Consider the following 26,518-nt stretch of genomic DNA (forward strand, 5'->3'; position numbering starts at 1 on the left):
AGCCTGTGTTAATGAAGCCCTTACTTTTCTCATAATGAGAATCAATCAGTTGATCCCTGTGATTGTATTCCCCCTCCCCAACAGATGGCCATTAAGGCTATGTGTAAGGAAAGACTGCACCATTCTCTGAGGAGAATAGCCCTTACTTCTGAAGGTGTGTCTTATGGCTAGGTGAAATGTCTTTTCTCATTATTTGAATCCATTACTGTGTTTCCTAGTGTCCGACAGATGTAAATGTTGTACCTGGATACAGAGGGAGAGGTAGAAGAAGGCAGTTGGCATCCTGTTGTATAATTGCTTCCAAGTGGGTTTTGGAATTCTGTATGGTAAAGTGCAGTTGGGTAGTGTATCAAAAGTGGTTTGAAAGTGCACGTCCTGTAGTGTGAAGGGCATTATGCAGAGACAGAAGAAGGCAGTTGGTGACACATAGTCAAAGTGATCTTCTGGGACCATGAGCTGGGGAGCAGAGATGTGGGTAAGTGAGATGGGGGAGGGGGAGAGGCATGTCTTTGGGCCATGTGTGTGTGTGTGGGGGGGCTGTTCTTGTATGACTGGCCAACGTGGGGGGGAAAGAGTACATTATTCCTTGGGTCAAGTAGGCATGGGGGGAGGGGGAGAGGATTCCATTGGAGATCTAAAGGCTGCCGTAAAAATTCTGCTGGAGAACGTAGCTGGAAAATTAGCCAAAGAATGCCCTCCCCCTCCTTCTGTGCATGTCTGCCGGGTTTCCCCGCTTCCTCGTGAAATAATGGGTTGCAAGCTGAAAGGGAGACCCACTTCCTCTAGGCAATCCGCCTCCAGAGATGTCCATGGTGTGCAGCAGTTTTGTTGGGGTGCAAAGCGAGGGGGGGGGGCAGGAAAACAGCCACTTCTCACCTGCGTCGAGTAGAGCAGCAGGCTCCGTTGCCTGTGCTGCTGAGGTGCTGTAGTGGTGGTGATGCGGGGGTCTGCTGGTGGGAGGAGACGTCTGCATCGCTGGCACGTTAATCCCAGGGTGCAATGAGGAAGGGGAATGATGCGTGTAGGTGGGCCATGAAACACTGCAACGTCCTCTGAGGGGAAATGCCCTTACTTTTGTCATGTAGAAGATGTTTACTTGCAGGGGGCAAGGGGCAATGCTGCGGTGTCGGTGTGGCAGCCGTGAGGGGCAGCTCAAGTTGCAGCGTACCGAGGCGTGGAGGCAGGGCCATTGTGGCGGGCATGAGGGGCAGCAGAAGTCGCCGCAGAGTTAGGCGGGGAGCATGGTGCGTTGTTGTGGCCGTTTGGGGCAGGGGAAGTTCGGCCAGAGGGAGGCACGGAGACAGGCACGGAGACATGGGCGTTTTGGGCAGCAGAGGTTTGCGCGGAGGCAGAGGTGGAGCCAGGCGTGTCGGCGTTGGGGCCATGAGGAGCAGTGGAAAATGGCACGAAAGTAGGCAGCTGGAAGTGTGTGGGTGCAGGAGTGAAGTGTGCACCCCAAAAATCTCCAAATATTTCCCAACCCAGAGCTGGCATCTCTAGGTGAGAGGGAGATCCAACTACTGGGAGGCCTCCTGCTATAAGATGGACTGGTGATGCCATGGTAAAGTTTGAAAACCCAATACAACTGTTTCCAAAAAAAATGAAAGACTTCCTAGGAATAAAATGCATTTGGATGAAAATTAATACCCAAAAAAAGTTATGGAATTATAGATATAAGAGATGGAAATTGAACATATCACAGGCAAAACTTGAGTGAAGTTTGGAGAGAGTACTCATCACTTTAGATAGTGATTGGTATGCAAACCACAACGTGTGAACTGATAACTCCCCAAGAGCCGATTTCCTTTGACTGTGATTTGATCCAAGATTCAGATAAATGAAGCCTTCAGTTGTCATAAGTACCTATGTAAGCAACCTTTAAGCAGTAAGAATCACAGCATTGATTCTCTTTGTGGTTCTTTGGGGATTAGATATGATAGATCTTAAAAGAATGTGAGGAAGAGTGACATTTTTCAAGGAGATATTTCTTAAAGCAGACAAAAATTGCAACTAGGAAGTGTTCTGAAACCTTTAGCAGAAAGTAATAAAATGTGCAGAAGAGACCAGAATTTCAGTAGATCCAGAAGTGTGTAACAAAACTTCCAAAGCATTTGACTTATATGCTGGTCGACTTATACACAAGTATATACGGTATCTTGAAAACTATTTCCCCAGCAGACTCAGTATGTTCTACAGTAATCAGAAATGAACATACGTTTTACAATAAAATAATACAATTAGTTTTAAAGCGTTTAAATAAGGCACAGTTCAAAATCTCTTATAGTATGATAAGAGTACAGCTTTATGTTGCTTCTCTGTGCTGAATCATTCTCCCGTTCTCCAGTGTTTTCAATTGTGCATTAATAAATAGATTTCATTTAAGGAAAATTATGAGAAGCTGAAGAAAGAATTTTATGGGAGGAGAGGTTAAACCATTAGCAGACAAAACAAATGAACAATTAAGTAATAATGCAAAATGATGGATGACATAGTTCAGGTCAAAGGGGCAATTTGAAGGCTTTTTCAGATGAGCCATCTTCCTGGTGCTCCATTTTTTCCCTTGCCCTACTATGGCATTATTAGCATATCAGTTCACAGGAGGAAGCAGTTTATGTTAGAATTCTTTACTCCTCCTTCAGTCCCATCCAAGAGCTGGGTGCCCACCGCAGCCACGCTCAGCTGCTACCCCAAAGATGCTTCCCAGAAATGTGGGGAATCGCAAAAAGTGAAAAAGCTTCCCTACTGCTGAGAAGTCTCTATGGGGCTCATTAGACTTATGCTGTCCAAAAGGGTAGCGTAAGTCTGAATTTCTGGCCCCCAGCAGAATTGCCCCTCCACCAGAGTAAGTGCCCCAGGGAGGGCAAATTCACCACAGCAGCTGTGCACTGCTTCCACCAGTGGATTTGCCTCTCCCCCTCTGGATGTTGTCCCCCTCTCTCCCTCTCTTTGATGTTTAAAATAAAATTGGGAGATGTGGGGAGCAGACAGATTTTAAAAATAAATTTAAGGAAAATATCAGCAAAACAATTGGCACAACTGTTTGATATTTCATTTGTATTTGCTTCAGAAAGCCTGCTTTTCAGCAGCAGATGTAATAAAACAAAACTTCAATTCATAGGTATTTAAAATATAATAATAAAACAATGGGTTAAATCCAGTGCCATCATCAGTAGAAAGAGTACAGCTTTTCTCACTGACCACCCCCAGCAGTCACTTCTGACCCCTGGAAAACTGATTCTCTCCTCCTTCAGCCCTATACCCTGGGAACAGGGTATAGGCAGACAGACTGGCACCTGGAGCCTGTGATGGAGAGGAGGAAAGGATGGCATACTCTCTTATTCCACAAGTGCTACTCTGCTGATGCAAGAGAGAGAATTAGTGATTCCTTTCCACACGCACCTCATTGCAGGACCTCAACCTGCTTTGTCTTGCCAGGCCCCACAACCCCTGGAATTTTCTATGTACAGAAAGGCCCATGGAAAAACTCTGCATTCTCAGTACCATCTTTTGATAAGTTGCTGGGTCCAGCTTGCTGAAACATTTACTATAATGGGAGCCAATATCTGCAGCAGTTCCAAAGACAAATCTAGTTTTGCTTGCCTAAAATACAAAAGTCTGAAATAATTTTTAAAAATCCCATCATAACCCTTCTAAAAAATTTCATTGGAGCCAGCCTGGCAGGGAATTCTACACAGTGGTGGAGGGGGTACTACTGTTAAAGCCCTTTGATTGACAATCCAAAAGAGGCATTTACAAATCACTGGGGATATTGAATATATTTACTACTTTTTATTATTGTTATAAATAAGCTAGTCGATATATTCTCAGTGTGTCAGACACCATTTAGTGAAACTCGCAAGAGTTCACAAGATAGGCAAAACTCAGCAAGGAAAGAAGTTTTGTTGCTTGTTACTAGTGAGACCAAAGACAGTATCCAGAAACATCAATAATATTTGTACAACCATATTGTAATGACTGTGTATGATGTATTGCACACATTCCATAGGGATTTGCAGAACTAATTAATCCAAAATAATAATAAAGATCACATTGATATGTTCGATGAAGAAAATTATTTTTAGTGAAATAACCCAAGTATTATAGGTGATGAATAGATGGTAGATGGAGGGAGCAAGCCATTATATTATAGTCAGATGTCTATCTTGCAAATGTTTGTGGAATTTTAGGGAACTGTGCAATAGATAGGCCATTTAACACATAAGCCATTTATACATGCACTAATTAATCACAGCTGAGAAACAGTCAATTGTCTAACTTTAGTTCATAGTGGGGTTTTCCTATTTATGCCATGCTTCTCCCGCCCCCATAGCTTTTTGTTTCTCTATCCAACCTGATCTGCCATTTTGCCTACCCAGCATGTTGTTGCCATATAACCACCATTTTGGGAGGTTGCCTGCTGCCTGTTTTTTTTTTTTTTTTTGGGGGGGGGGGATGTCTTTTGCCTATTGATAGTTTGCTAAAGCTGAAGTTTGCTAATGCAGTGGGAGAGACAAGGAAGTGGGAGAGACAAGGAAGTCTCTTAGTGAATTCAGTCTTTCCAATTCAACTGGGTTAAATGCTTCATCAATACATTTTAATTTATTTTTTTCATCAATACATTTTAATTTATTTTTTTCAAAAATGCCCGTTGGAAGACCTCTCCAAACCTTCTGATCATCCTGAAATGATGGTCAGTAGAGCGGGAGGAACTACTGTAGTGTGAGTGGGGAACAGCAGGGAGGAACAAGAAAACATTAGGAGGTGTTGACATAACAAGATCTCCTTCACTTTCCCTGCAAAAGAAGGAGGGAAAGTGGAAAACCGCAGGGATTCTCTGATCTGAGAGTGAGGTGAGTGCTGAAGAGGGGAAAAATCTTTGTAAATGAGAATCAAACCTGAAGGGAATGTATGCTCAAAACGAAGGAGACCACACATGGCCAAAGTACTAATGGATCATAAAATGAAATGTGTTGCAGAGAATAAGAGTCAACTGTGCAGCCTGCAACTCCATTCTTTAAAACCCTTTGAAGGAGCCCCACCCATTGGCTATTCTGTTATCACTACAGTGCGGTTCAGTAAAATGAGGGGGACAGTCCCTTTTAAGGACTGAAAAGTGGTTACATAAACGGCTAAACCACCCTTCTCCCAATGGTGGCTACAATGAAGCATCAAGATGGACCCTCTACCTGTAGCTATACTGCAGCTTTCCCTTGATTTTGGAGAAAATCAGCTTATATATTCTCTGGAGTGAAAGCTGGGGGACAGAAGCTTAATGTCCACATGGGTATGATGTCTGGACACTTCCCTTAACTGCAGGAGCATCCTGCTGTCCATGCGGAGAGAAATCCCCATTTGGAAGCACTCCAGTTTAAAATAAACATGGAAAAATAAGGTAAAGCTGAGCCCAAAGCCTTGTAAACACTCATGAAACTTGCACAAAAATAGCTTGTTGCCAAGTTTTGCTGAATAGCTTACGATTCTTTTTTCTCTCTAGAAACAAACCAGAGACTACATCTCTTTTTCAATTAATATAGTAATGAGTTAGAGAATTGAGAATGGCAGTTTCTCATTACTTCCCAAAACGATGTGTAAGGTGCAGAAGGAGACCTCACTGAGCTGGTAAATAAGCAGTAGATCACTGCCTTGTGAAATTGGAATGCCCTTAAGTTTGAACTGAGGTTGAAAGAATGATAAGTCTGTTATGGTCTGTATACTTTGGAGAGGAGAACTTAACTAGAGTTCTTGTATCAAGTCAAAGAAACTTTCCATGATCATATCATGAGTCTGAAATAAGTGTCTGTATCATTCTTAAACAGACTTATTACTACCAGTTCTACTGAAAAACTGTCACCTTACACAAGGGATTAAGAATTGCCCCCAAGAATCTGTCAATTGCTCAAAGGGTTCTAGCAGTTCTTAGGGATCAAAGGTGAACCTTATAGTGGTCAGAGAACAAAAAGGGACTGCGTGAGTGATGTGAGAAAAATTCTCACACCAGTAAAGTACGGAGAGGCACGATGCAGCAGTGGCATAGTGAATGTTTTGTTCCCTTTGCCTAGATGATTCATTTTTGTCTAAAGGCTTCTGCACTGGAGAAGCTGAGACCAAGCTAGCTACCTGTGCCATCCTAAGTAGAGTGACATCCGTAAAACTCAATTGACGTCAATGGACTTAGAAGGGTGTCACGCTGCTTAGATTTGCACTGCGCAGTACCTTTTTGTGTTCTGGAAACCTGCATGTCTTCTGCCCTACACCAGCTCAAAAAAAAAAAAGTGTAGCGTTAATCCTCTCTCTACCCCTCATTTCTTTTCTACAGGACAAGGTAGCAATGGTGTTAAACCATGCCTAGTATTTCCTCACTATCTCAGTCTAGAATTTGATTGCTTTTTGTCACCACCATTAAGCACCTCCTGATGGGTATTTTTTCAAAAGCCGTAATTGCTTTCTGCTCAGAATAAATCCCCATAAAAACACCTAACCAACTCAAATACGAAATCAGTTTTTCAGTTGGTAAACAAAATTTATATGCTAATAGCCAAGATTAGCAGTGCATCTTGAAGTCATTTAGCATGTTCACTCTGTTCTATGGGTCTATTCATCCTCACATGATGGCTGTTCATAGAAATGATTTCTGATTGTGATTTGTTAGCATGATTGACAGTGTCATTCTAAACAGAATTACCTTCATATAAGCCTATTGACTTCAGTGGACAGAAGAATTTAACTCTACTTAGAATGGCACTGCAGGAGATTCAAAATACTCATTGTGGAATATGAAATATGGAAGGTGACCATTGGATCCACTAGGTATATTATAGTTTTGTTCTTTACCTTGTGTGGGATTCTGTTGGAGGAAGGTTGTTTTCAAGATCAGTGGCCAGATCTAAAACATAAGGTTGGATTCAGAGTTGATCTTTGGATCCAGCCCATGGTTTGTATCTAAACTGCAATGTATTGCTGATAATTCCTTTTATTGTTATCGTTACTCATGCATATAGAGGCAGCAGAATAAAAGAAGAAAACTGTTTGGTTGAACAGCCACTGATTCTTCTGCTTCTACAATTTAAAAAATGTTGCTTGTCCTTTTGTTTAGGGTGGTCTGAAAAGGTAAATATTTACATTATAGAATGGTCTACTTATGTAGTACTCCATCTGTGCCCCTTTCCACACATACAGAATAATGCACTTTCAATCCACTTCCAGTGCACTTTGCAGCTAGGTTTTTCTGTGCAGAACAGCAAAATTCACTTGCAAACAATTGAAAGTGCATTATTCTGCGTGTTCAGAAGGGGCCTCAGTGAAGTCTTCAGCCTGTCAGGACATCTTCTTGCTCCTGACTAGAAAAAAAGTTCATAAGAGTCTCAGCAACCTATCCTGAACTGCTTCTTAAAAGTAATTCAGAACATATCTGAACTGATCCTGGGTTCTCAATACTGCTGATTTCAAACAAACAGCAGTTTGTCTAGTTGAGCTCCCACAGCTCATTAAAGGTATCTCCCAAAGGTGAATGCTTTGTTTTCCACATAAAATGTTATTTAGGAGTTGTCTTTTTTTTGGTAAACAAAAGGGAAGCTTATGGTTCACTGAGGCTCTCATCCATCCCCCATGCAGTGCAGCTGTCATTTTGTGCTCATTTTCCTGTTAGTTCCCTATTGCAGGACTGTGGAGGAAATGAGATCAGGTCTAGTCCAAGAGAAATTGTTCCTCTTTCATGTTTAAGTGCTGACGTTCTGAAAAACTTGTTCAATTTTGGTATTATTCTCACTTAGCAAAAGCTGTAGTGGATCTTCTACAGAGCCAAAGAAAGTAACAGGCCCCTGTCATTTGGCCACTCCCAAGTCTTCACCCCACCTGCCCTCACCTCTATTCTCTGCTGTCCTGCCAGCTACATTTTACATCACAGCTCTGATGTACCTTATCACCTTCTGGAGCTGGTCATTGATTAAAAGAATTATTAAAGCAGCTTCAGGCTATCTGTCACTCACACTGTGAATGGTTTCCAAAAGTACCCAGTGATATAAGAATTAGAGCTCGCATAATTAGGAGTCCGAGGGCACCTAATTTTACCACAAAAAACTGGGAAAACTTATTGACTCGCGTATAAGTCGAGGGTGGGAAATGCAGCAGCTGCTGGTAAATTTCAAAAATAAAAATAGATGCCAATAAAATTACATCGAATTGAGGCATCAAAGTGGGTTGTAAATGTTTTTTGAATATTTATTTCAAAAAGAAAAAACAGTGCAAACTGGCTCCTGTAGAGGTAAGGAAAAGAAGGTCAACAAGAACAATATGGTTTCAACAATAACTTTAAAAGTACAAAAACCTTAGCTCAACCAGCAACCAAGCTAAAACACAAGAGTTAAAATCCTCCAAAACTGGATTCCTCATCATCATCTGTATGCTCCAAATGTTAACCCAACTTAGATTTTAAGAGGGATATTACTCAGAAATGGAGAAAATCTACTATTAGCTTCCCATTGTAAACAATGGGGGGATGGGGCATCTCCTTTTGGGGGGGTCCAATAACTTTGGATCCCCTGACCCAAACTTCACCAAACCTGGCTGGTTTCATAAAGAGGAACGCTCTCCTGATGAGATACCAGCCAGGTTTCAGATGAATTTGGTTCAGAGGGAATCCAAAGTTATCAGGACCTCCTCAAAAGGGTAGCCCCATCTATTAATAGCTCCCATTGAAAACAATGGGGAATGGGGGCACCTCATTTGGGGGTCCATAACTTTGGACCCCCTGAACCAAACATTACCAAACTTGGCTGGTATCATCAGGGAGTAAGCCCTCTTCCTTTGAGGGTACCCTGAAATTGCAAGTGCCACTAGCATAAAAAAACTTCGCGCCCCCTGCTGGCCGTAGACAAAAGTAAAACACAAAAAAAAAATTTAATGACCCGCATATAAATTTCTGTGGGGAGCTTTCAGCATTAAAAATGTGTGCTGAAAAAAATTTGACTTTATCACACACATTGAGTATGCTATCACGGGTTATCTGAAGTCTCCAATGAGCAAAACAGATTGCCTGAACCATTTTGTGTAGACAGTATTTTAAAACACTTTAACATCCCTTAACTTGTATACTTGCAGTAGAGGGACCAGGTCCCCACTGTAGTAGGAGGCCTCCTGGCCAGGCCTCTCTTTCTTTGCTACTGCTTAACAGGCTAGAAAGGGGAAGATGTCTCACCAATGCACAACCTCACATCTGGGGGGGGGGGGAACAGAAGTGACATCATCATGTGACAGCAGTGCTGTAGGATTCACCCCATACTCTATGAATTCTACAGTGTTATCCAGCATGATGAAGACACTAAGACCAAGAAGATTGTCGTCCCCCCGCCCCACCCCCCAAAAAAACTTTATACACTTGGGATGGTGCATCATCCTTTAAAAATGAGCAGCCCTCATACCGTTCAAACCGTGGACTATAATACGAGACTAAACTGCTCACAACATACTTTAATTGGGAGAGAATGGATATCTGCTGTTCAACATGTTTTGATATTTTTGTTCATCAAATACAACTGTTTTTGTTATATAAACCTGGCCAAGCCCAAGGGTTAACCTTCCAGACAGCGATAACTAGTAACTCTGGAATGCCCACAGAGAGTGATTCATAAGCAACCCTTTGAAAATATTGTGATGAAGAACAACACTGGGTGAATCTTGTATAGTTTACATCCCCCACCGCCCCTTGTAGGCCACCATTTGGACCAAAGATACCTATTAAACAATATGCCAACAGTAGAAGTCTCTAAGCAAAGATGAGGGTGGGGCAGGGCTAGAGTGCCAAGTGCTAAATTTCAGTGTAGATATAGTGGAGAGAGCCAGAGTGGGGTAAACTGCTTCAGACTTAGGCCCAAATTGCACATTACATTCAACCGCTGCTCACCATGGAGTCTTGCAGCAAGACACCAGCTGCAAGTTCCCCATGGGAACTCAGTTCTAAAGCGCTACAAAGGCCTGATTTGGATTGGAAGCACGGTAAAGAGGGAATAATTTGCCCCACTGGGAGGCTGCACCTACACTGACTGCTTCCAATCCAAGTCAGGTCCCTGTGGTGCTTTAGAATTGAGTTACTATGGAGAACTCACAGATGGCATCCTGCTGCAAGTCCCCACAGCAGTCACATGTTGAATGTGACATGTTTTTGCCTTAGATTCTAACATCTAAATGACTCGTCCAAATTTGGACTTGAACCATTACACACTTTGTTTCAGGGATCTATAACTAAGTGTCAGGTCGCTAAAACAACCATGGGAGGAAAAAAGAGGCTGGAATAGAGTGTAGACTAATCAGGGTGGTTTACCGATGAAGAGCGAGTCATATTATGACTTCAGAATCTTACAGTACCAAACATTAAACTGCCCTTTTGGGTGAAGAGGTGTATTGAAAGTGGTGCCCTAAGGTGCAGAGTAATAAGCTGCCATACTGCAGCCAAAGCTCTGCTCACAACCTGAGTTCTATCCCAACAGAAGTCAATTTCAGGTAGCCAGCACAAGGTTGACGCAGTCTTCCATCTTTCTAAGGTCGGTAAAATGAGTACCCAACTTGCTGGGGGTAAAGTGTAGATGACCGGGGAAGGCAACAGCAAACCATACCATAACATTGCCTGTCTAGTAAACATCGTGATGTGACATCACCACATGGATCAGTAATGACCTGGTGGTGGCACAGGGAGCTACCTTTACCCTGTACCATAAAATTAGTTGGAGTCGAATAAAGGTAACAAATACAAAAAATCATTAGAGTTTAATAACTGAAAGGATGATTTAACCTGGTCATTGGTGTCATTTGGACTTCTTTTGACAATAGGAGGGCAGTAAGGCAGCAGAACACAGGGTATGAAGAGCTGCTTGATTGAACCCAAAATGCTTGGGAAAGGGCATTGGGAAATATTGCACTCATCCTAATTGGGTTAGTTTCATTGTGGAATGGAATGCAGTCAGGCTGGGCAGCTTCATGCCATTAGGCTACTGCCTGCTGCCCTCCATTGTTTTACCAATGGCCTCAGGCTGCTTTTGGGATTGAGTTTGGCGTGCTGTTTGGTAGATTGGTCTTGAGCTCAGATTGGACTGGGGAAGGAACAGAGACAGAAGTCAAGCAAAACAGAGGATCCATAGCAATACATATTACCACCTCACATTAGACTGCTGCAGTTCCCTTCTCATCATCTTCTACTGTGCTCTTCTCAGTCCTCAATATTCTCTGCTTTATGACACCCCATTCAGCAGCTATGGAGGTAGGTCAAGGGGGCATGAATCAATCACCTTCCTCATAAAAACTGAGACATAGCCGCCTGCTTTACAGCAACCTAATCTGGATGTCATACTTATTATTCTTCATAAGGTCACCTATCTGCTGTTTCTAAATTTCATTTTCCATTATTAATGATTACCCAGTTAACATCATAAGCTGCCTTCATAACAAGGCTAAACAATTTGTCTTTGGCAACACATCACTTGAGGAAGCCACATTTAATGCTTGCTTTATATTCTTCCTCATCATTTCAGTAGGGAAAACTCTTGATTCCAATTGCTGAAGGCAGAAAAGCTCAGGGAGGCGAGGAGGGGAGGGGCAGAACTTAACTCCCCTCCCCCACACATTCTATTTTTGTGTAAAAAATTCACATACACTTTAGACATGAATATGTAGATAAACTGACATGAACCCACATTTGTCTACACCATTTTTATGCCTGGTTTGGTCATGAGCCTTTAGAATTTATATCATATTTTATTAGAAATGTTGCACTATATCTACTGCTGCATTTCATTGGAAGTGTTAATTGGGAGTGTTTATTGTTCATGATTTCCATAGATGGCAATATTGGTATTAAAGAATATGGTAGATCCCTTAGTTGGATTTTTGTTTAAAGTGTCTGCACCAACTTCTTGGACTTTGTTTTAATCTAATGAATATTTTTTAATTAAAAACAAAAAAAAACTTGGAATGGATGGTGGCTGCTGGCTGCTTTGAGGGTTTCTTTAAGAAAAGCAGGCCCAGACCATTCCAATAAGAAAAATAAACAAACAGAAGTTGCCCCTGAAAAAGATGTAGTATAATCAGTGGTGGGATCCAAAAATTTTAATAACAGGTTCCGATGGTGGTGGGATTCAAACAGTGGCGGCGCCACACACACGCACCTCCAGTCCCTATTGGGCAAGGAGGTTGCTTTAGTAACCCCTTCTCGGCACTCAGAAAAAATTAGTAACCCCTTCTAGAGAAGTGGTGAGAACTGGTTGGATCCCACCTCTGAGTATCATGTCATATGTAATTTTATGCAACTGACTTCTGTATCAATTGAAGTGCTGTTTGCTTAACTCTGTGTAACCTTCTTATCCTTGTTCACATCAATCTCCATTGGAGACCGAAGAAATTAATATATGACAGCACCCTGTGGCTTAACAAATATGAAATTGCTTGAACAAATTAACGTACCTTTAATTTAAATTCAATTTTCTATCATTTAAGGATAAATAATAGTGAACACATATATGTATATATATACAGCACAACTCAATTGTACAAAATCTTCAGTGCTTTTTAAGAAAAAGCACTCAGAACAGTTACCACTACTAACCGTGTCCAATAAATAAAGAACAGCAAGAAAATCCAAACTATTAATAAAGCAGGGCTTCTTTATCTCATCTGGTCTTCTGCATAGGATGTAGTTGCTGCAGGTCTTTTCTCAACTTGGGCCTGTAAAAAAAAATAAGTAATTCCCTCAATTGAGCTGTAGGCCTTCCTTCTCCCTCTGTAGGCCAGATCAACTGAGGAGGGTGAGGCTCTTGCAGTTGGTAATAAGTAAGCAAGCTTACCAACTACACATGCTCAGTGAGCTCTTATCCCCTGGGCCCTAAGATCCAAACAAAACAAAAATACTAAAATATCTTGGGTTACATCTACACAAGCCAAATGCACACAGATTTCTATTGATGGGGGAAATTGGGTTAGAAATAAGGCCGTGCTTCCTGGAGTGATGTCAGTATTCACTTATGCATTCATTTGTCTATTTAAAATACCTTTGCCTCCCTAATAGGCATTTTCCAGCATGGTTTATCTGCAAATATTCTGTAGACATAATGAGGACACAATCACAGTTCCCCTTCCATCAGGGGTGTGTATGGCTTTCCACCTGCTTATAAAGGCAAGGCTACTCAGAGGGCCTGTTATGTTGTGCATCTGCAGCCGCTTCAGAACCATTCCTGCAAATACTCCTCCATGCAGGGCCTGTGCTGGGCTGCCAGGCACACACTTCATCTCCTGTCCTGTAGGGCCCTGCGTGCTCTCCTTCTCCTCTGTTCCTGAGCCTCTGGGGATGAGGAAGGCGAGCAGGCCGGCATCTGACTTCCCACAGCTCACTCAGAGCTGGAGGGCTGTGGCATCATTGCACTGGTGTCTGGCTGTAGGTTCATGTCTGACTTCTCCCTGTGCCACTTCTACTATTGGCTGTGAAAAGGAGCCAGGGCTTCCTGCTGACACTTCATCAGAGGAGTCCTCAATACCTTCTGGATCCAGCTGATCCATGACACTGTGTCACTGAACACATGACATTACATTATTAAAGATTTCTAATGTTATAATAAACAAAATGAGTTGAACATGAAATAATGTTTCTGGGCATATTACTAATAGCTACTTCAACACAGTTTCTTATATTGAGCGGCATCCATCTGCAAGCAGCAGTCTTTCCAGTGGCGTAATGTCCATTGGGCAAAGTGGGCAGCTGCCCTGGGCTCAGGAATTTTACAGGGCATGCTCCTGCGTTTTTATTTTTTGGTGTTTTTTCATCAATGGAAAAAATCAATGCAGAAGTAAGATTCTTGGCCAAATTTCTGGGAGGGTCCATAACTTTGGCCCCCATGAATCAAACTGCACCAAACTTGGGGAGTGTCATCAGGACAGTCTCCTGATGATACCCTGAAATTTTGATGTCACTAACTTAACAATTGCACCCATGACAGGCACTCCCAGAAATTTGGCCAAGAATCTTACTTCTGCATTGATTTTTTCCATTGATGTCAATGGGGAATTTCTGGTGCAGCCTGTGGGGTGGACATTTCTGAAGGAACAGTCACAAAGCTTTCAGGATATCTTCAGGAGACTGTCCTAATGACATCCCCAAGTTTGGTGAAGTTTGGTTCAGGGGGACCAAAGTTATGGGCCCTCAAAGGTGCAGCCCCCATCTCCTTAGCTCCCATTGGAAATAATGGGGGATGGGGGTAGCACCTTTGGGGGTCCATAACTTTGGATCCTTGAACCAAACTGCACCAAACTTGGGGGCATCATCAGGACAGTCTCCTGAAGATACCCTAGCATTTTGGTGCTGATACCTCTAAAAATGCGCCCCCTGCAGGCCTTAATGCAAAAAACACCAAAAAATAAAACCGCATCAGAGAATCTCGGATGTTACCACAAGTTTGGATCGCGCAGAGTTCAGAGGGGGCGGGCTCGGGCCCTTGGCCCTCCTAGCGCCTCTGAACTGGCTCCGCACCACCAAGTCTTGCTGCCTGTGCCTCTTGCCAGCCTTGCTGCATCCTCGGGTGGACCATTGTGGGATGGCAGGACTAGCAGTCAGGGGCGCACATGTACCTGGCTGACCCACCTACCACACTGCTCTCCCCTGGATGCTGCCGCTGCCCACCGCTGCTTGCCTGCCCCCCACATCTCGCACCATTTCGCTGGTAAGGGGGGCGCCTAAGTTCAGCCAGCAAGGAGGGGGGGAGCCACAAGCCACCAGGGGAGGAGGACGGGGGAGCTCCACCTCCTTCCGCTGCCCATGGGGGGAATCAAACTCAGGTTTTGCCCAGGGCTCCAGTTTGCCTCATTACGCCCCTGAATCTGTCAGTCTTTTGTCCAGAGTCTCCAGACAGAGATGGGGGAAGAAGATGACAATCTTTTCTTCAAGAACTCTGATGTACAAAGAAATCTAAATGACAAACTTTCTGATTCATCTCATTCCAGTGCAAGGAATAAACTCCAAGTGCTTAATATGATTGCTGGTGTGATATTGGTCGCACTTTTTCCCTTTTCAGTGTTTGGGGCTTGAACAGTGTAACAAAGTGATTCTTCTTTTACCCCTTTGTGTGTCAGAGCATATAAATAGCTTAGTTGACAGCCTAACAAAGATCTACGGTAAGTCTTCATATGTATTGTCAAAGGGTTTCACAACTGGAATCAATTGGGTGTTGAGAATTTTCCAGGCTGTATGGCTGTAATCTGCTTGTTTTTGCTCCTGATGTTTTGCCTGCATCTATGACTGGCAACTTCAGAGATACATAGTGGTAAGATGTGTTTCTCTCCATGGCACAGTGTGCAGTGATTGTGTGGTGGGGTATGTTTTGTCCACTCTACTCCACAGGTGGGTGTTGGGGAGAGGCACATTTTCATGCGTCATTGACCATTCTTCCTCTGTGTTCTACAATTTACCCAATATCCTTTGTGAAATACTTGGCTACCCTTTCCTTTGGGTCCCAGTCCCATTGTTGTTTTGTTGGAATTGTCTTGCTAGATCAGATCACCATCCACCCATGTAGTTCAGTACTGTGTATCCAACTGCAGCCAGCCAAATCTTATTGTCTCTGCAAGTACAAATGTGTCACTTATCTATTTTAACTAAGCTTTGTTTCTGCAGCTTGAAGTCTGCCCGTTAGCAATGTCGCCTATGTGCTTCAGTGGGCACTGATTGCTGCTGACAAGTGTGGTAGAACTCAGTGGGAGAGACTGCTGAGAAATACCTCTGCAGGATGAACTGGTGATGATGTGATAGGGATTATTTTACAAAAAAGGTAGCCTAGGCTGTCAGCCATGACTGAGTAGAGAAGACAAGAGTCATTCAAACTGGCACATGCATTTGGAAGCACTTGAGTAGTGAAAGATTACTTGAGGGGAGCTGGCTTCCTGCCTATCCACTGTTACCCACCAGAACTACTAAACAGTCCCACCTTAATTTTTATTTTTATAAAACTAAAAGCTAAAAACAAGGCTTCCTTCATGAAGAAGCCTACATCTATAATTTGAAGTGCCTTGTGATTTGGAGTGTTGCTGTTCTAACATATAGAGAATTCTAGTACTAGTCCATAACCTGTTCTCACTGCTGGAGCCCAACATTTGGATTAGACAGTGGGATAGTAATATATGCATATAAAGATCTAATGACACATAAAATCAATCATCTTCCATGCGTACTCCACTATCACTCTTCTACATAAATATGTTAAAATCTAAAAGGTAAAAATTACTCATAAACCACATTATCTAAATAATCCATATTATCCTAATGTGTAAATTACCTAAATGGCTTATGTGTAATTCATACCTTTTAGATTTTAATATCTATGGGAACCACTGTGTGAGTGCAGGAGCCATGGGAAGAAATTCATAGTCTGGCTTATATCACACCACACAATGCAAAAGTTAGATTTTTTTTTTTTGTGCATTTTTGGTTAAAAAATTGAAATTACTAAATTTGGGATAAATTTCATAAATAACTTTTTTTTCTGGGAGCAGCAATGGTGTAGTGGTTAAAAGCAGGTGCACTCTAATCTGGAGGAACCTGGTTGATTCCCCGCTCTGCCGCTTGAGCTGTGGAGGTTTAATCTGGTACTTAGATTAGCCTATGCACTCCAACACACACTAGCGGGGTGACCTTGGGCTAGTCAAGGGCTAGTTTTGGAGCTCTTTCAGCCCCACCCACCTCACAGGGTGTTTGTTGTGAGGGGGGAAGGCAAAGGAGATTGTAAACCCCTTTGAGTCTCCTTACAAGAGAGAAAGGGGGGGATATAAATCCAACTCTTCTTCTTTTTCAGATAGCAGTACCTGACTATAATTAAAAAATTTTTTTCTGTAAAGTGTGTAATGGAAAACTGTTCATTTTGGCCATTTAAAAAAGCCTTTGATGCTGAAACATGTATGGTCTTAGTTGGTCACTTGATGTTGACCAATGCCTACATTGTAGCAGATAGAAGTACTCTTGTCCCATCCCCCCCATCCATGCTTTATCAAGGGCCAACCTCCCCCTCCTCAATGGCAGCATCATGTCTACCTTTGCCTTAAGATTGCCTGCAATCCAGACACCTTGCACTCAATTAGGGTGCTGGTGAACAGATCCTTCTTCTCAGGCATCATGTTCTGAGTCTTCAGGGGCAACAATATAAAATATATTGCGCATATATATATATATATACATATACACACACACACACACACACATATATATATATTGCATATATATATATATATATATATTGCATATATATATATTGCATATATAAAATATAATGCATATATAAAATATAAATGCAAGAGAAGCTAATGAAGTTTCCTTCCTGTGAACAACAAAACACAACTGTACTATTCCTATTTGGCTAATCACCTGTGAACAAGCTCCCTAAGAGTAGGGTAAGAAAAGCATTTCTTTTGGTAAATACAAATCTGAAATGATATAATGATTTGTGAAGGAAAAAATTCTTTCCTCCCACAAAATTATGCCTTTCTCTGTTCCCAAAAGGCTAGAATGCTCTGAAGGTCAAAAATGGGTTTGAAAGTAAATGTTCTTTGTTTGCTTATTGTGCTTCTGTTATGCTGATGCTGAGTGCATGAGTGTGCAAGTGGTCGTACTTGAAATCCACACATTTCTAATTCTGGAGCTGACTCACTGAAATTTAGTGGCTACAATCCAGTTTAGACCATATATTTGTGTGGGCTTAAGTGCCTTGTGGTTTGCAGATCTCCTTTAGAAATATTCCGAAGTAAACTATCTGCAGCTTGCAAGCGTTTTCTCATATTTATGGTGAAACTAATACAAAATAAAGACAATTTATATTCTTTCCTCCATCTCATCCCAGATCACTGAGTTTAACTGGAGGGGTAGATTAATAATCTGTCAAGTGCATACCATATTTTTTCTGGCATGTAATGATTCTCAAAATAGACACAAGATACACTGAAAGGAGAAAATATATGTCAATGTTCATTAAAACAGAATGAGCCACATCCTTATTATAAGCAAAGAACATATTTCAAAAGTTTGTATCTGATAACCAGATTTGGCCAGGGGTTCCTTTTCTACCAAACCAGTCATCAGCTTGCCCCAAAGTCTACATCGCTCACATCACTGACAAGATAATCCTATAAAGATAAGACACTTTCATAATTACAGATAACACATAGACCAAAATGTGTTTGGCTTGGCTTAAATTAGAAATAATAATAAAATGGGGATTTGCTGGCTATCTGTGACCTTTGTGGATTTTTTTCTTTCATTAGCATATATTAAAAGAATCGATCCTTCTTCTGATACAGTATTGTTTTTACAGCAGGTCCTTTATGAAAGGACCACCATATCCAACCTGATGCACTGTAAGAAGTAAGATATTGATATTATTTGTCTAGAAGGAAATGCCTCAATTGTAATGCAAAGGCTCTGCCCAGGACTGAAAGTCGAATAGATTCCTAATGTTTAGTAATATTGATTCAAGCCTATGTTTGTGCTCTATGTTAGCATATTCCATGTGCTTCCATAGTGTTAGATCAATTAATGAACTGGAAGTCAATGCTAACTTCTGTAATGGGGGGAGGGGCAACTAGTTGCTAATTTCATAGCAGAGGACTGGGGGGGGGGGGACAATCCAGAATGAAAGGTTAAGGAGATGCCACTTCCAGACAGATACAGATAAGTGGATTCTATAGATTGTTGTTTAATGTTTTCATAAGGAAGCCAGTGACTTGAATGATTGTCAGTTCACCCAAGAGACAGAAACAAATAGAAGTTCTACTCATTTATAGCTTGGAGGGTTGGAAGTGATAGTCTAAAATGATACCATGCAATGTATAAATTCACAGCTTTTTGAAGTGGAAGAACCATACACAAATACACATGCCTGTATGATCACAACTTCCAAACGTGTCATTAGCAGTAACATTGAATTGTTTAAATTTGTATACTGCCCTGAGAGCTAAAGGCTGAAATATGGTCTACAAATATGGTAAAAAGTGGTAAATGTTCCCATACTGTATATCTAGGGTAGCAATTGGTGTGTCCTATTTGTTTCAGTGCTCTGTTCATATGAACAGACCTTTAATATGAATACCTTCTCTTCCCTTCAGGAAACTCAAGGCCATCTTTGTGACCAGTGGCTAGAATGATAGGTTTAGATGTAGGAAGCTCGGCTCAAATCTCAGAAACTCGCTGGTTTGTTATGAGTAAACCATTGTTTCTCAGTCTAACCTACATATCAAGGTTGTTGTGAAACTAAAATACTATTCCGACTTTCTGAGCTTTTTAATACACCAGTATTAAAAGTCCTATACCTATAGGCTATAAAATGCAGTGTGTCAGGGTTAAAAGAAGTATTTCATTTAATGTTTTTAAAATGAGATTTTTTGTTAAAAATGTAAAGAATTGTAGTATATGTATGTGTAATTGATGAAGTTCCTACAGTTACAAGTTCATTCAAAGCATCTTATTCACACCCGGATGTTTTGTATATAATGTCAAAGAACAAGACCTTTGGCTAACTCATAGGAAACTAGTTTCTTTTTCTAGCTATCATAGTTGAGAGAGCCCTCTGATCCATTATAGATGTGGCTGCCTGAATACATGGCTTTATTTTGACAAGCATTAATGAGTATTAAATTGTTTTGTGAAATGTTTATGCATGAAATGGAATAGTTTCCACTCCTTTAAGCCTCCTGTTAAAAATACTCTGTGAGCCTGAGAAAGATAAATGGCCTGAGGAAGATCAATGGAATGTGATGTTATTGTGTGGCAACTGAGTCATATCTTAGTTCCACCAAAAAATAAATGGAGGAACCCCATTCGCTACGATGGATCTGAAATTCAGCCTCTAGTTAGTAAGGAAGGGTGATTCCTGTATGGTGGGTGTTAGGTTATTCAGCATACAATTATTTCTGTGTTACCACTTCACCAAGAAGTTATACCTACAAAAAACTTAACCTGATGGAACCAGACCACAGATTTTTAACTGGAATTTACATATTTGTTTTCCTTATGGTTACCAGTTTCCAGATAGGACCTCGGGTTGTTGTGTAATTCAAGTAATCTCCTGACAGACTGAGTCAATTCCCCTGGAAGAAATGGCATTTTCAATGAGTTGACTATAAGGCATTACACCATGGCTGAGTTTGCTCCACAGCCAAATTACATCCTTCTTAAGACATCTCCAAGTATTGAGGAATTTCCCAAACCAGAGTTGGTGCCCCTAGCCTTCCCACCACTAAAACAAAAATGCAATGAAAAATGTGGGCATTCTGAGAACCACTCAATGTACTACAGTTTTAGTAAGAACATTAATCTTCTCAGCTTGTGTCTTTTTGAGAATTTTGCTGTAGTGAAAAATATGTGAAATAATAGGACACGTGTGGTAGCTAGGCAGAAAGAAAAAGCAGGCATCTGTAACTAATTGTCATTCAAAAAAAGGTACTTTGGAAGCCACAGCTTATCATGGGAGGAAATGCTGCACCTGCTGAAATTCTCTTCCTTACATCAAGTCACCCTACCATATACATGGCGTCTCCTCTCTCCCTGATGGCGCCCCCTCTCTCCCCCTTTTTAACTTCTGCAGTCCTTACTCATCTCTGGGCCTTCTGTATCCCTCTCAAGAGGGGCTTTTTAGATCATCTGGATGCTATATTTTGTACGCTGTGTTTTAAATTGCCTTAATTATTTTAATGTTTAGAGCCTATATTTATATTGTACTTATAGTTAAATTATGAGAGTGCTCTGTTGTTAAGTTGTGTTATGTTGTTTATGTTGTACACTGCTCAGAGCCCTTTGGGGGTGAGCAGTATAAAAGTCTAATAATAATAACACATAAGACAAGATTAAAAGAGTCACAGGGTATGAAGATTTATTGGGGAAATAGTTCAATATCATTAAATGGTAGGGTTAAATTAAAATGTCTGTTGCTCATAAGCAGCCAGGCTTCACTGTGCCAAATACTTAGAGTGTTATAAAGCTAGTGCTATAATGGGAATGAGGTTCACTCTAGTATGGAAGACAGAGCTTCTCCTCCCTGAGAGATCTCTCATTGCCAGAAATGAAACAAGAAGAAATAATTAATTCAGAACTCCAAATGTCCTGACCTTTGACTAGGATTGTCAACTTTGGGAAATTGCTGGAGATTTGAGGAGACTTCCCGTTTAAGCAATGGCATAGAATGGTTGATCTCAGACTTGCTTTGAGATCCAAAGTTCCAGCTTGTGGTTCTAAAGATTGCTGCATGCCTCTCCGGAATAAGGAGAGAGCAGGAGAAAGCTGTGCATGCTCTTGAGACAGTCTCCCCTGACTGGAAACGGCAGAGTAAGACCAGAAAAGAAATCCTAATTTGAAAGCACCATTCCGTTAGAGAGAGGTAAGAGTTGTTACGGAATTAGTTTACTGCTGGTTGTTGGTAACTGTTGCATAGTGCCACCTGGTGGCCATTAGAGGTATTAGAGATGTAATGGCCTCAATCAGAAAAGGCTTGGCTTCATTGGAGATAATGGAGCTATCTGGAAATTTGAAAGCTATGTCTGCTAAAATACCGACTCTGCAGACTGGAATAGACTCTCTAAAAAGCAGCATTGGAAATATTCCAAGCAAAGGATTGGAAAATATGCCAACAACAATGGCTGAACTTTTGAAGGCATTTAAAGAAATTAAATCTGTTTTTTTTACATTGTACAACTTGAAGCAGATTTAAAAACAACAAAGGAGGTCAAAGATTTGGAAAAAAAAAAGTACTGTGTACAAATGGAACTTAAAGCTCATGTTCAGGCCATATTGTGTTTCGAATATCAGACCAGAGAGATGGCCTTAAGACTTAGGCAGATACCAGAAGAACAGGATTCTTCAAAAGAAAACCTTAAAAAGAAAATTACCTTAGCACTGGCCAATTTTTTGTAGATGGAAGAGAAAGAAATGACTGCAAAATTGAAAAAGTTTACAGATTTAACTCAAAAATCCAAAATCACAGGGATTTTGTAGAGATTTTGTCATCTTTGCAAAAGAAACTGCTAGTCAAATCATAGGTCATTTCTGCACAGCCATTTAGACCAGGTTGCAGCCAAGATAATTTAGACCAGGTTACAGCCAGGATAAAAAACCTGGCATAATCCCGGGCCATTCACATGTCTGAGGTCCCCAGTTTAAACATTGAAAGTTATGCTGTTTCAGGGTGGGGGATAATCCACCCCCAAATAGCATCACTTTCAATGTTGTTTTAACTGGGGACCACAGATTCTTTCTTTAAGGTGGATTTAAAAGGAGAATCTGGGCTGCTAGTTTCAACACCATTGAAGGTGGTGGTGGTGAATTCCAGCATCACAGTGGTTGCCCAAGGGGGGGGGGCACAAAACTCAGATTTTCCCTAGCTATGCCTCTGCCCGGAGGGGAGGGCAGAAGGGACTGCCAGCTGGGAGCCCAGCCGGTGGAGGGGCGGGGGGGGGGCAGGGGAGTCTGTTGTCCCTGGCCTCAGATAGCTACTTTTATAAGCACTGAGGGCGGGGGAGGCGTAGCTCTGCCCCAGGGGCCCTGCCCCCCTGAGCTCCCCCATAAAAAATCTATACCTATGATCTATACCTGGACTAGAGAGTCAGATTAAAAAGAGAATCTGTACCACATCCCAGGTGAAAACAAAAACAGTAACACTAAATAAACACATGGGTTGCTTGGTTGTTTTACTCTGAGGAAAACCCCATTCAGCTACTAAGCAGTGAAGCTTATGAGAATTATGGATTTTTAATATAAAGAGAGGAATTGGTTTCCTGAGAGATAGCTGGAATTCCTGCTTTTTGAAGCAATGTGTGGACTAGAAGTATCTGGTGGAGAGTTTTAAGAAACTGCTTTGAAATATTTACCTGAGGGTAAAAGGAAGGTCTTTAAAACAAATAGAAAGACAAACTGAATACTCTGTCACCTATACTGGTGTGTTTATATATGTTTAAATTACATTGAATGTAACATTTTGAAGGTATAAAGCGAAACTTGTAACAACTACGAAGAAAGACACTGAAACAACTTGTGCATAGTAACCCCTCAATGCCAACTTCTTATTTATTATTATTTACTCCTTTTCAAAAATAATTTCTTTTATTCCTATAAATGAAAACTTTTTGTTTTATCGTTTAACATTAGAAAGCCTCTGGTGCCTGATTTTCATTTTCTGACAGAATGAAAAGGAGTTGTTTTTGTGTTCCCTCAGAGTGGTTCCTCTCTGCCTTACTGAGATGTGCCCGAACTGAATAGCTGAAGAACGTTTTTACTGTTTATTAGAAATATAAAGGGGGGAAATCACAAAGTATAAAATAAAGTAAAATAATCACATTTATGCTACTGCATCATAATACTAACAGATCAAAGAGCTGTTCAGGCAAAGCATCGTGACCGAATTTTTGGAGAGAAAATCATTTCTGGGCACTGCTGGGCAGAGGGAAGGTTCTTGGGGGCACAACAGACCCCATCTTCCTCTAGTTGTGAAGGTAGGGTATTGGGAGGGGCCTTACAAGTGGAATACCCTAGGCCTAGGGTCACTCTTCATCTAAATCCTGCACCACACAGAGGTCAGTTTGCCCAGAGAAAATGGGAGCTTTGAAAGGTACATTGTATGAAATCACATCCCTGCTGAGCTATCCTTCCCTGCCCAAACTCTTCCCTCAGCAGATTTCACCCCCAGAGATGGCAACCCTAAAAACCCAGCAAATCTTTTTGAGTAATGCTTCTTCCTTATGACTCTAGGCTTGATGGAACATTCCAGTGCTGCAGTAAATCCTACATCCAGGGCTAAAAAGAAACACTGGGCCTTTGATATGGAAGACTCACCCTCCTAATCACTGATGTCATGTGTGAAGACTATTAATGAGGAAAATATACCCTTCACTTGTGAGGCAGAACTTTTATATACTCACACCTGAGCCCTGGCATGAAAGCAGGTGGCAGTTGAAGAACTCAAGCCCTAGCAACTAGGTTTTACTTGGCATAATAAAACCCTGCTCATCTGTCTCACACTTTTTTTAATGGAGGTGTGTCTGGTCTTTTTTCTGAATTTGGGAGGTTTCTGCTTGGTTGAGGACAGGCTTCAGATGATACGAGTGACAAGCTATTAAGACAGTTACAGCAATCAAGCCCCTTTTGATAGCAAAGTTAAAAATATGCTTCTCTGGCTGGCACAACCTCACAAAAGCAAAACAGAGAGGCTATTTTTAATGCCTTAATGCCACAGCAAAAAAAAAATAATAAACTTGCAGAATGAGATGGGATGAACAGCTTATTTCTTCCTCCTGAAATAAAGCATTAATATATAATTGAATTTATTCAAAATATGATACCTTAAAGGGAGACTGCAACCAAAAAATCAGAATGAGATTGAGACTAGGACAGGGAGTCATGAAGGAACTAGAGACGATTCTTAAATGTAAGGATGTGTAAATGGTAAGTAACCAAAATCAAGTTAAATTCTGCCATAGTATTCCCTATCTATGGATGAGTATGAAAGTTGGGCGATGAAGAAAGCTGACAGGAAGAAAGTAGATTCCTTCGCAATATTGTGTTGGAAGGCAGTATTACAAATGCCAAAAAACAAACCAGTGTGTTGTGGATCAAATCAAGCCTGAACTATCCCTGGAAGCTAAAATACACTGTTGTAGTTTGGTCACATTATGAGGAGACAGGAGCCATTGGAAAAGACAATAATGCTAGGAAAGGTTGAAGGCAGCAGGAAAAGAGGAAGACCCAACATGAGATGGATTGACTGTATAAAAGAACCCACAGCCCTCTGTTTGCAAGACCTGAGCCAGGCTGTTGATGACAGGACATTTTGGAGGACATTGATTCATAGGGTTGTCCAAATCAGCATTTAACAGACACACACCTTAATTACATTCAAAATCAGATAGTGGCCAACAACCCTGCTATTATAATTTTATCTCAACTAAACCTTCGCTTTTTACCTATTGTTTTGGAATTATGGAATGAATATGAATTTCCTCAACCATCCAGATTCAAATACTTTCCTGTTCCTCTCAAGGAGGAACACCATTTTGAAATGACATTTTTTTTCTGAGTTGCGTTTTCATACATGCATCTCTAAGAAGATTTCTTGAAATTTCAGACCAACACAGGAATGTTTTGCTTACTGGAAAAATCCATGCCCTTTCAGAATCCTGGGGTTTACATTGATGGTTAACAGTTTTGAACAGTCATTTCAGACCTGGTTACCACCTTTGTTCTGACATTTTCTGCTTTCGCTCTGTCCATCCATGAGAATTTCATTTTTGGCTGTCTTGATAGCATGGAAATGTGTATACAGAAGTGCAGTTTCCAGTGTACAGTGAAACTATATGGTGTGATAACAGAAGTGCACACTGGAATCAGCACAGGCAGTTCTGATTGTGTGTACTGTAGAGTGATATAATCTGTTATTTTTTCATTAGCAGTTCATTGGAACTTTTCCTTACCAAGAAACCTCAGCTGCATTGCCTTTGTATCTGCTGTTTATATATTTACTTCTTTTATATGCTGTCTTTCTCCTCCTGTGAATTCGAAATACATCATTATCTCCTCTTTCATGTTATTGTCACAATAGTTCTGAGAGTGTGTGACTGACCCAAGTTAACTTAGCATGTTTCAGTGGCAGAGTGGGAATCTGAACATGGATCTCCCAGATTCTAGTCAGACATTCTTACAACTACACCACTGGCTAGCTGTAGAAGAAGACCAGGTGTAGGTTACCACCCCCAGTGTGGCACATTGGTTAGAATGTTGGGCTAGAATCTGGGAAACCTAGGTTCACATCTTCATTATACCATGGATGCTTGCTGGGTGACTTCTAATCTACTTCACAGGGTTCTTGTGATGATAAAATGAAAAGACTGATGTAAACCACTTTAGGTCCCTGCTGAGGAGAAAAGTGGGATCTAAATGAAATAAATAAATAAATACATGTTTGGGGGAAAAGCAGTGGATGACATTTTACTAATGTTCTGGGAATCACGATATCCCTGTCCTTGATAATGTGTGATATTTGATCCACTGTCTACTTCTGTAACATGTTATGATACCCGTGAAAAGTAATTCATTACGAGATAGGACCCAGTGAAATACCATTCAGGATCTTATCATCCTGCTTGCATCACTATTGTCAGAAAAAGCAAGTTACATAGGAGATGCAGCTCCTCCATCTTGGTAAGGATACTTGATGGATCTGTCTTCTTGGAATGTCTAACCTCCTTGGCCACTATTCCCAGAATTTCACTGGAGGGTTAAAAAAAAAACCCCAGCATTATAACAGCATTGTAATAATCTACTACATCCCCATAATTCATAGCATATTTTGGATATTTCATTTCACTTTTGACTCATATTGTATTGAATTGGGTTTTTTTGTTTGTTGTTTTGGCATGTTTCATGTTCTTATATACCTCTTTCTCCAAGAATGGTGGGTGCAAGTTTTTAAAATGTCCCTCACAGCAGATAGTAGTATATCATATAATAAACTGCATAATATATTAA

At 41.1% G+C, this 26,518-nt stretch overlaps 1 protein-coding gene across 1 annotated transcript in view; it reads left to right on the plus strand.

Annotated features, from left to right (window-relative positions):
* Positions 1-26,518, plus strand: part of LOC125427650 (glutamic acid-rich protein-like) — a 42,537-nt gene that overhangs the window by 7,514 nt on the left and 8,505 nt on the right. The window lies entirely within an intron of this gene.

The sequence above is a fragment of the Sphaerodactylus townsendi genome, linkage group LG03, assembly GCF_021028975.2.
Source record: "Sphaerodactylus townsendi isolate TG3544 linkage group LG03, MPM_Stown_v2.3, whole genome shotgun sequence".
NCBI lineage: Eukaryota > Metazoa > Chordata > Lepidosauria > Squamata > Sphaerodactylidae > Sphaerodactylus > Sphaerodactylus townsendi.